The sequence below is a fragment of the Peromyscus maniculatus genome, chromosome 7 (assembly GCF_049852395.1).
Source record: "Peromyscus maniculatus bairdii isolate BWxNUB_F1_BW_parent chromosome 7, HU_Pman_BW_mat_3.1, whole genome shotgun sequence".
In the NCBI taxonomy this organism is placed as follows: domain Eukaryota; kingdom Metazoa; phylum Chordata; class Mammalia; order Rodentia; family Cricetidae; genus Peromyscus; species Peromyscus maniculatus.
In genome coordinates, this window is record NC_134858.1 from 103,460,380 (window position 1) to 103,469,935 (window position 9,556).

Sequence of the window (9,556 nt, forward strand, 5' to 3'; positions counted from 1 at the left end):
CAGCAGCCTTAGTGTCTCCTGGTGCTGGAACTTGGTAGAAATTCAAAATCTCAGGCCCTGCCCTGGAACCAGACTGCCCAGCTTTTTGAGTCTCTCAGGTGACTCATATGACATGGAAAGTTGAGACTCACTGCCTGGGAACAAGGATAGCTTAGGACTTGATCCTGCTTCTCAAGCTGTAAGAGGACCTGTTTTACAGTCTGAAGCCCCTGGGCTGGAGACCTCTTCCCTAACCTGCCTTGGGGCCAGTGACTCTGTCTTGTCTGTTATTCTTCAGACCCCCCAAATGATCAATAGACTTGTTAAAGGAACAAGTATTTAATAGCACGTAATGATTCTATGCAGAGTGTAGAACTTGGATGTGACCACCTTGAGTTTTCTCCTGTCCTGTTGGTTTCTGAAACCAGGCCGGTTATAAGAATAACCCATTCGTGTCTTCCTATATGCATACAGGTCATTCTTTTGCAAACTGCTAGCACAGTACTTGTGGGAGCCCTGGGATGTGTCTCTGTATAGCTTCAAGCAAATGTTTGCCAGTCGCCAGGCTGTGCCCACTATTCCCTTTCCTGTTCAAACTCTGGTGCCCCAACCCTGTGCACCTGTCACTGCTGTTACACCCTAATAAGGCTCTCTTTCCCAAGAGAGGCCTTGAGATTCTCCAGGTCCAAAGGGCCTTCCAGGCTTCTGCCGTTGGATTCTCTATCCCCTGTCCCACCATCTGCAGTGATAAGCTGCTTGCCCAAGCATATACCCACTCAAGTGTTTCTTAAAAGGCTCTTCAGCTACAACTCCCAGGATCCTCTTTCAACCTTCACTTCTCAGCACAACCCACAGACTTTACTCCGAGTTTCTCACTTGGCATACTGCCCCTCACACAGGATCCTTTTCATGATGGCTTCTGGACAATAGTTCTAGCCCAGATTCCCCACTCAGGTCCTAGAGTTCAATGTCATTTACAGGCACACCCCTGCAAGCAAAGCACGTGGGAGCCTAAGAAAGGAAAAGTCTGAGTTTAAGCCTCACCTGAGCTATGAAGATATGGCTCATAAAATCATTTCCTTGTTTCTCTATTCATTTGAGTCCCCGACCTCCAGGAAACAAAGTGTCTATCCAAAGTCAGGTTTCTCTGAGTCCTTTGTTATTTGTTTCTTTTGCTTGTTTCTGGACCTCAGCTGTGGGCTCTATCCTTGGCCCGCTTAGTCCACTTTTACCAAGAATTCTGCAGGGTCATTTCAGCAGAAATCATGTCTCTCCATTGATGCCTTATTAAATTCCTTATCCTTTGCCCTCAATATCACCCAGACTGCCTCCTGCAAAAATCCAATTGATCCTGTCTAACAAAGAACCCTCTAGATCTGATGTTTCCTCTCGGTGATTTTCCATTCAGTGCTCTTTGACTACAGCTCTACCTATCCTTATTGCATTTGGACTTGAGCCCAGCCTCCCTCCCCTATTACAATGTCCAGATTCTAATGGTCTCTTCATTAAGTGTTCTTTACCATCTATAACTAGGACCAGGGATATTATTTTCTTTTACAGTACTGGACATGCAATCAGAACCTTGTACATGCTGGGCAAGTTCTCTCCCACTAAGCCTCATTCCCAGGCCTAGTGGTAATTTTTTTTTTAACACATGACATAAGATTGAAGAGTCATATAATGTGTTCTCTGCCAAAGCCTTTGGAACTGTATGGGATCCTAGTATAATGCTTCTTAGACTTTCAAATGTACTCTTCCACCTGGTTGGGCTCAATGTAGAGCCTAAGAGTCTTCATTTATAACAAATTCTGCAGTGGTGTGGGGGTTCCATGCACCCCACTTTGATTATTAAGAACCTAATATCTCTTTCTTAATGCAAAATCAATAACATCTCTCTTTGAAGCTTCAATTTCAAAGGCCTGGTTACCTTAGTTTCTTCAATAACATACACTGAAGTTTTTTTAAATATTTCTATTGTATTTTTTTGTTTTTCCAATACTCACCTACTAAATGAATTAGTTTACTCATTTGTTTTTGACTTCTCCATTGGTGTATATGTTCTAGGAACCACATTTACCCCAGTCTCCATTTTTAAAACAGTTTATTTTATATGCATGTCTGTGTGTGTGTGTGTGTGTGTGTGTGTGTGTATGTGTATGTGTGTGTGTGTGTGTATGCCAGATGCTTTGGAGGTCAGAAGGGTGTGTTGGATGCCCTGGATCGGGAGTTATAGGCAGCTGTGAGCCATCATGTGGGTGCTGAGAACTGAACCCAGGTCCTCTGCAAGAGCAGCCAGTGCTCTTAACCACTGAGTCAACAGTTTATCCCCAGTACTGACCACAAATAGTAACAGAATGTGGCAGCCAGTGATGAGAACAAACGGCGTCTCTCTAGCCAAAGAAATAAGATGGAGTCTAAAGCAAGCGCAAAGGAAGCCATAGGTTTGTACAGCAGAACCCTCCAGACTCAAGGACCGGGGATCAGTGATTCTGGAAGTCGATGTGGAAGCAAGAAGCTTGGCTAAGAACATTTAAAAAGCACTTGCGCCACACCCATCCTTACTCCATCAAGGAAGGGATTGAAATTTTCTTGCAGAAGAATGGAGTGCATCTTCTTTCATATTCTCTTGGTTCTTGGAGTGTGGGAATTAAAAAACTTTCTGCCTCTGTGTGGTTGCTTCTGTTCTCATTGGATTGGCCTGATGCTTCACTGAGAGGTTTTCTAGATTGCTGTATCTGAAATAGGATCCCCTTCGTTTCTTCCTCCTTACCTAAGTTCCTTCTTCATGAAACCAGTCCCTTGAACATGGAGTGATGTGAAAAGAAGTGTCATTACTCAGGTATGGTGGTTACAGCTGTCTTTCCAGCTCTAGGAAGGCTGAAGCAGGAGGATTGCTATGAATTGAAAGCTAGATTGGGCTACAGCCAGTGTAGCACAAATCTTAGAAGGTCTTATTAATAAAAAACAAACCTAGAGCCAGGTATTGGGGTGAATGCTGGAAGATTATAGAATCAGAACAAGCCACAGCTTCCTCACCTCACCAATTCCTCAGGTGATCCTGTTTCCTCAGACTGGATGCCTCTCTGTGTCCTTATCCAAATGGATTTCAGCTGAACTGCTTCTTGAAAGCCTGAAAGCTTAACCAGCCAGAAGTTTCTAGTTCCTGTCCTCATGCCTTATATACCTTTCTGCTTTCTGTCATCACTTCCTGGGATTAAAGGCTCACTTTCTGGGATTAAAGGCGTGAGTCACCATGCCTGGCTGTTTCCAGTGTGGCTTTAAACTCACAGAGATCCAGATGGATCTCTGCCTCCCTAGTGATAGGATTAAAGGCGTGTATGCCACCATTTTCTGGCCTCTATATCTAGTGGCTGTTCTGTTCCATGACCCCAGATAAGTTTATTAGGGTGCACAATATTTTGGGGAACACAATACCACCACAAGCCATCTTGTCTCAAATAACCAAAAGCACCAAGGATATAGCTCAATAGGTAGAGTGCTGGCCTGGCATGAAGCTCTGGGTTCGACCCTCACTACTGCATAAAACGGGTGTGGTGGCCCATGCCTTAGTCCCACACACTTGGGAATCGAAGGCAAAATCGGAAGCTTGAGACCCCCCTTGGCTACATAGTAAGTCTGAGGCCAACCTGGAGTGCATGATCCTCTGTACATATATGCACAGTTGAACACATGTACATACACAAACATACATGGCGTATTTAAAGAGATGGCAGAAACAGAGAATCCCTTCCTCTGTGCCCCACCCTTCCTTCCTGCTTCCCTGTCTCATCTCTTCCTGCCCCACCCCCTTCTTTCCCATCACTTAGGAGGCTGAAGCAGTATGATTATGTATTCCAGACTGCCTGGGCTACATAATGAAATCCTATCTCTCAAAAGCATAACGAAGAGGTTTTTGTTTAAGATGTGAATGCATATGTAATGTGTGGTGACTCATGCCTATAATCCTCACACCCAGGAGGTTGAGGTAGGAAAATGGCCATGAGTTTGAGGCCAATTTGGGCTACACAGTGAGCTTCAGGCCAGCCTGGGCTGCAAAGTTGAGACCCTGTCTCAAAAACCAACAAATCAATAAATAGATGAGTCAATATTACAACTAAAAATAAAGATTTAAATAAAGTAACTGTAAAATAGATTAAGGAGGATGTAGTAATGCCTGTACATCTGTTTGCTAAGAATGCCATGTAACAAAATACCATGCCTGGGGCTTAAGCACTTTGTTTTCACAGGTCAGGGCCTGTTACTCTGAGATCAAGGTCCTGGAGGAGGTGGGATCTGCTTGCCCTTGTAGGTGGCCTTCTCCCCGTGCCTTGGTCTTCTTATAACTTCCTGACAAAGTCACATTCCAAGGTCCAGGCAGCTCTGAGTTCAGCAGGTTGATTTTCTGAGGCCACAGGTCAGCCCACAGCCACCTGGACCGCTTCCGATGGTGTATTTGTCTGTGCCTTGTCATCACAAGCGTAACTTGTACTCAAAGACGATCCACTGCTGACATTTCTTCATAGTTCAGGTGTTTCGTCCTTTTTAAGGCTTTCTGCAACTTCTGCTAGGAACAAATACTTCTGAACATACTTTGTCTGAACTTCTACTGTAACACTGTTATTTTATAGTAATGCCAACTTCTGCCTTCAAACTGGGTTGTAAGCTCCCAAGGCTCAAATAAATATTTAAATTATTCTTTGCTGGTGTGCTAGATGGTTTTATGTCAACTTGACACAAGCTGAAGTCATCTGAGAGGAGGAGATCTCAATTAAGAACATGCTTCCATAAGATCAGGCTGTAGGGTATTTTCTTAATTAGCAATCAGTGGGGGGGGGCCCAGCCCATTGTGGGTGGTGCCATCCCTAGGCTGGTGGTCTTGGGTTCTATAAGAAAGCAGGCTAAGCAAGCTGTAAGAAACAAGCCAGTCAGCAGCACCCTCCATGGTTTCTGCATCAGCTCCTGCCTCCAAGTTCCAGCCCTGTTTGAGTTCCTGCCCTGACTTCTTCCAATGATGACGCTAATGTGCAAGTGTAAGTCAAATAAGCCCTTTGCTCCCCAAGGTGCTTTTGGTCATGGTGTTTCCTCACAGCAATAGTAACCCTAACTATGACAGCTGGTGAGATGGATCAATGGCCCTGAGTTCAAACCCTGGGACCGACATGGTGGAAGGAGAGAACCAATTTCAGAAAGCTGTCCTCTAACCTCCACACATGTACATAATCTGCGCGTGCACACGCGCACACACACACACACACGTAAATAAATATAAGTTTAAATGATTCTTAAATATTCATATTTGATATTAATAGCAATCATCTATTGATAACTGATTGTATCAATCTCTGCTTGTGGGCATCATTTATACCAGTGGTTCTCAACCTGTGGGTCGTGACCTCTACAGGGGTCACATATCAGATATTTACATTACAATTCATAACAGTAGCAAAATTACAGTTATGGAGTAGCAACAAAATAATTTCATGATTGGGGGTCACCACAACATGAGGAGCTGTATTAAAGGGTCACAGCATTGGGAAGGTTGAGAACCACCGCTTTACATCATCTTGTAACTGCCCTGCAAAGTAGGAACAAGTCAAATGATGAATATGTGCCTGAGGGCGCATAGGAAATTTTCAAGTGACTCACTAAAGAACCCAATTGAGCTTGTGTGACCCTAAACCCCAACTTTTTAATCACCATGCACTTCTGTTTCCATGGCTATTTTGTTATTGTCTAGCTGTAAACAAAATGTACACATGAGATACATGTAAGAACTTAAGATGAACCCAGCCGAAAAGCATGCCAGCCAATTGTTATGATGTCATCCTTCCTATTTAAAAGTTCTTCTCGCTAGAGAACTATTTTCTGCCTGGATTACTGTGGCTGGAGTAACAGATGTGTGACCAAGGTCATCTTCATTCCCATGACAAACAGCCTGTGCTTCCAACTAAAAACTCACTTTTGCCTCCCTGTGCATTTCCGGTCTTGTAACATCAGACCAGCCAAGCTCACGGCCTGTTTTCCTGATGCTAGTACTTCTCAGCCTGCAACCAGTAGCATGAAAAGGCTTCATTGGAAGATGTAAATAAAATAACTACAAGAGAGATGATTTAGCATATAACTGGTCAGTTTCCAATTTTCGAGATCATTAATGAAGACATGTGTGTTCACCTATAAACAGAATGCTGAGTAGCAATGGTAGACTTCAGCAGGGCGTGTTGACTCATGATGGAAGAGCAGGCAGATGGTCCTTGGTGTTTTTTTTTTTTTTTTTTTTTTTTGCTTTTTGATAATTTTATTTTTTTTCTAATTTTGTAATTTTAATTTCCCATAGCACCTTGGCAATGTTGAAAACAAATACAAATACAAAGATGTTCATTTTAACAGATTATGCATGAGTATGTGCCACACCAGTTTTGGGAGGGGTGAGGGGATAGTTTTAACAGGGACAAGTCTAAGCTACGGACAGAACAGAAGCCAGGTAACTGGTTCTGACACCTCACTCCCCCAACATTTAAGAGATGTCACTCAAGGGACACCTGAGTCAGCTGAAAAAACAAAAACAGAACATCAATGTGGATGTCTCTTTACATTACTAATCAGTGTTCTGTGCTATAGAACTGAAAACAGAATACTTGGCCCACAGCTCACAGACATCTGAGCCTCACTTTTAGGACAGTCTAATAAGACATAACAAATTGTTAGTTTAAAAATAAACATTAAGTTATTTAGTAATCAGGTCACTTTGAAAAGAGAATTCTAAATGTCCTCATTCAGCTAATAAAAACTGAAATGTCCATGCATCTTGAAAGCCCAGACTAGCTACTTAGTATATGCCAAAGAGTCTAAAGTTAGATTAATACCCACCAAATTGTAAGGAAATATAAAAAATTAGAAAAAATCCATCATATATTATATTTATATATATTTACGTATTAAAAAAAACCCTCAAAAGGAATATACTGTTTGATTTTTATCTTTTCCATAAAAAGCCAGAATTGATACTCTTAAAATATGGTTAATATATATTGCCAACACAAACATCAGGAACTGAATCCCAGTGCTGTTCAACTGTGTCAAAGTAAAACCAGCAAACATGTAAGCCACGAGACTGATTATTAAGGCCATACAACTAACAAAACTAGAGAAAGTGCTCCTAACTCTTAAGTAAGATTTTCTGGTTCTCTTTATCCTAAGGAAAGCTACTAACTTAATTCCAACCCTAGGTCTTTGCAAAGCAAATCTGGTTATTTAAAAAGAAAAAGGAATGTGAAATATTGAAGCTACCTTAACTTTAGGAACTAAAAATAAATTAAAATTCTGCATATCCTAGATTATATGCAAAATTGCAGGTAAGACAACAACAAACCCCTCATCACTGAAAGGTCTCATCTGTCTCCAAAATACAGCAGGGTAAAAATTTAGATGGATCTCTATTTTAAATGCCATTGACTGTATTTGGCAAAATTGAGATTCCTCAGATTAGACAGATATCTGATATTACCAAGACAGAAGACAAGAAGGTTCTGCTGTGCCCCTCTGCCTACCTTCTCTACGAAGCGCAAAGTGTGAACCTGTGTGACTTTTGCTCTGTTCATAATGCACTATTGTAGCATGCATTCAGTATCACTTTTGTCTACTTTTGGCCTTCAACAATGCAAAGAAATATTAAGTCATAGGGTAAAGAGAAAACTTTGATATTTAAACTTCCCCATCTAAAGAACCAATAAATAGCTGAAATACAGTGAACACCAACCCAATTGGCTTGAATAGTAACAATGGGCAAAAGCCAGTTCCACACAACTCACAGGCATCATTTACACACAAAACCTAAATCTGCTGCAATAAAATAACTGTCAAATACACACTGTGAATATATATATGTTACATATTCATTCTCAACCCCACACACACACCCATCAAATGGGAGCTATTTAGAAGTACTGAGGAAAATTAAATCAAAAATCCTATGCTTAAAAAAAATTTCTATACTCAGTATTTGGAGAAAAAACAAGAACATACTTGTGGTTTTTTTTTTGTTGTTGTTTGTTTGTTTGTTTGTTTTTAAGGAAAATTTTCTTGAATTTCAATCAGAACCTTTTAGAAGTTGGGGTATAGCTCAGTGCTGGACACGTATGGAGCCTGTGCAAGGTCCCGGGTTCAAGGGCAGCACTGTAAAAAAGCAACCTGTGGCGTTTTAGAAGTTAAAAGACTACCAGTGAATCACATAAGCTTACAAGAAATTGGAAACTAACATCTGTGACACATTTAAACAAACAAAACAATTTTTTCTTCATTTTAAGTGCAAAAATAAAGTTTATCATCTTTACCAAGTGATTTTTGCAAAATGTTTATTCTATTAATCCACTGCATTCATAGGATGTTAACACTTTAAATGTTTATCATTTCTAAGTAAACGAGAATAAACACTTTTATCATAGATGTAGCTAACGATTATTAATACTTTTTAAAGGATCTAAAGTTCTCCCAAATTTTAGTACAGGTAGTTTTATTGTATGTTTCATCTAGTAGATGATTAAAAAAATAGTATGTAGAAATAATCATTTCCAACTGAGCAAATATACCATGTTATCAACCCACCAAATCAAAAGCACTTGTCAAGTTGAATAAGTTACAAAGAAATAATTCTGGTTACACGGATCGTGCAGTGTTTTCAAAGCCTTTAAGAATTACCCACTAACACAAATCTCTGACACTTAAAGAGTTGGAAGGTAATTTTCACAGTAATGTAATTTTAACTTCCATTTACATTCATTTTAAATATATTACTACGATGTTTATGTCACAATGTTGCTTTCCAGTGTTCACAATTTACAGTTTCAATTTGTACATACGAAACTCACTAATATAAGGGACAGTTCTTACTATTGTAAACTATCCCTAAGCAGAAAAATAAACCACCACCCTACATAGAACTATAAAAATGGTATGACTTAAAACGATTAATGCAACATGGTTTATCATTTTTGAGCTGTTTTCTAAACACCAGTATGTAAACTTGCCTATTGAATATATGACAGCTACAACTTTATTCACGGAGAAATTATGCATCTACTTTCTTCAACCATTTTTCTCACTTTATCTCAAAAATTCCCTGACTTGCTGTTCTTAGTCAGTGAATTCCGAACTCTATTTTTTGGAGGAATGGGGGCAGAAAGATGCCAAATATTGTAAAAAGAAAAAGTCCCCCAAATAAATTCTTAATTTTTTTTTCTCTTTTACATTGCTTCATCTTTCATTCTTTCTTTTCATCCTTTTTTTTTTCTTTTTTCTTTTTTTGAGACAGGGTCTCTCACTAGGCAGGCCTGCATGGACAGGATCTCACAAAAACCAGGTGGGCCAGGAACCCAGATCCACCTGCCCTTGCCTCTGAAGCTGGAATTGAAGATGTCTGCCACCACACCCAGAAGCACTTTGTTTCATTTTTAACACCAATACAAATAAATTAATGGCAGGCCAGTACCATTCTGGGATCTAAAATTCTAATTTCTTTAATAGAAGAATAAAATCTTTCAATAATCCATTATAATATTTAGGATAGTTATATGATTTGATC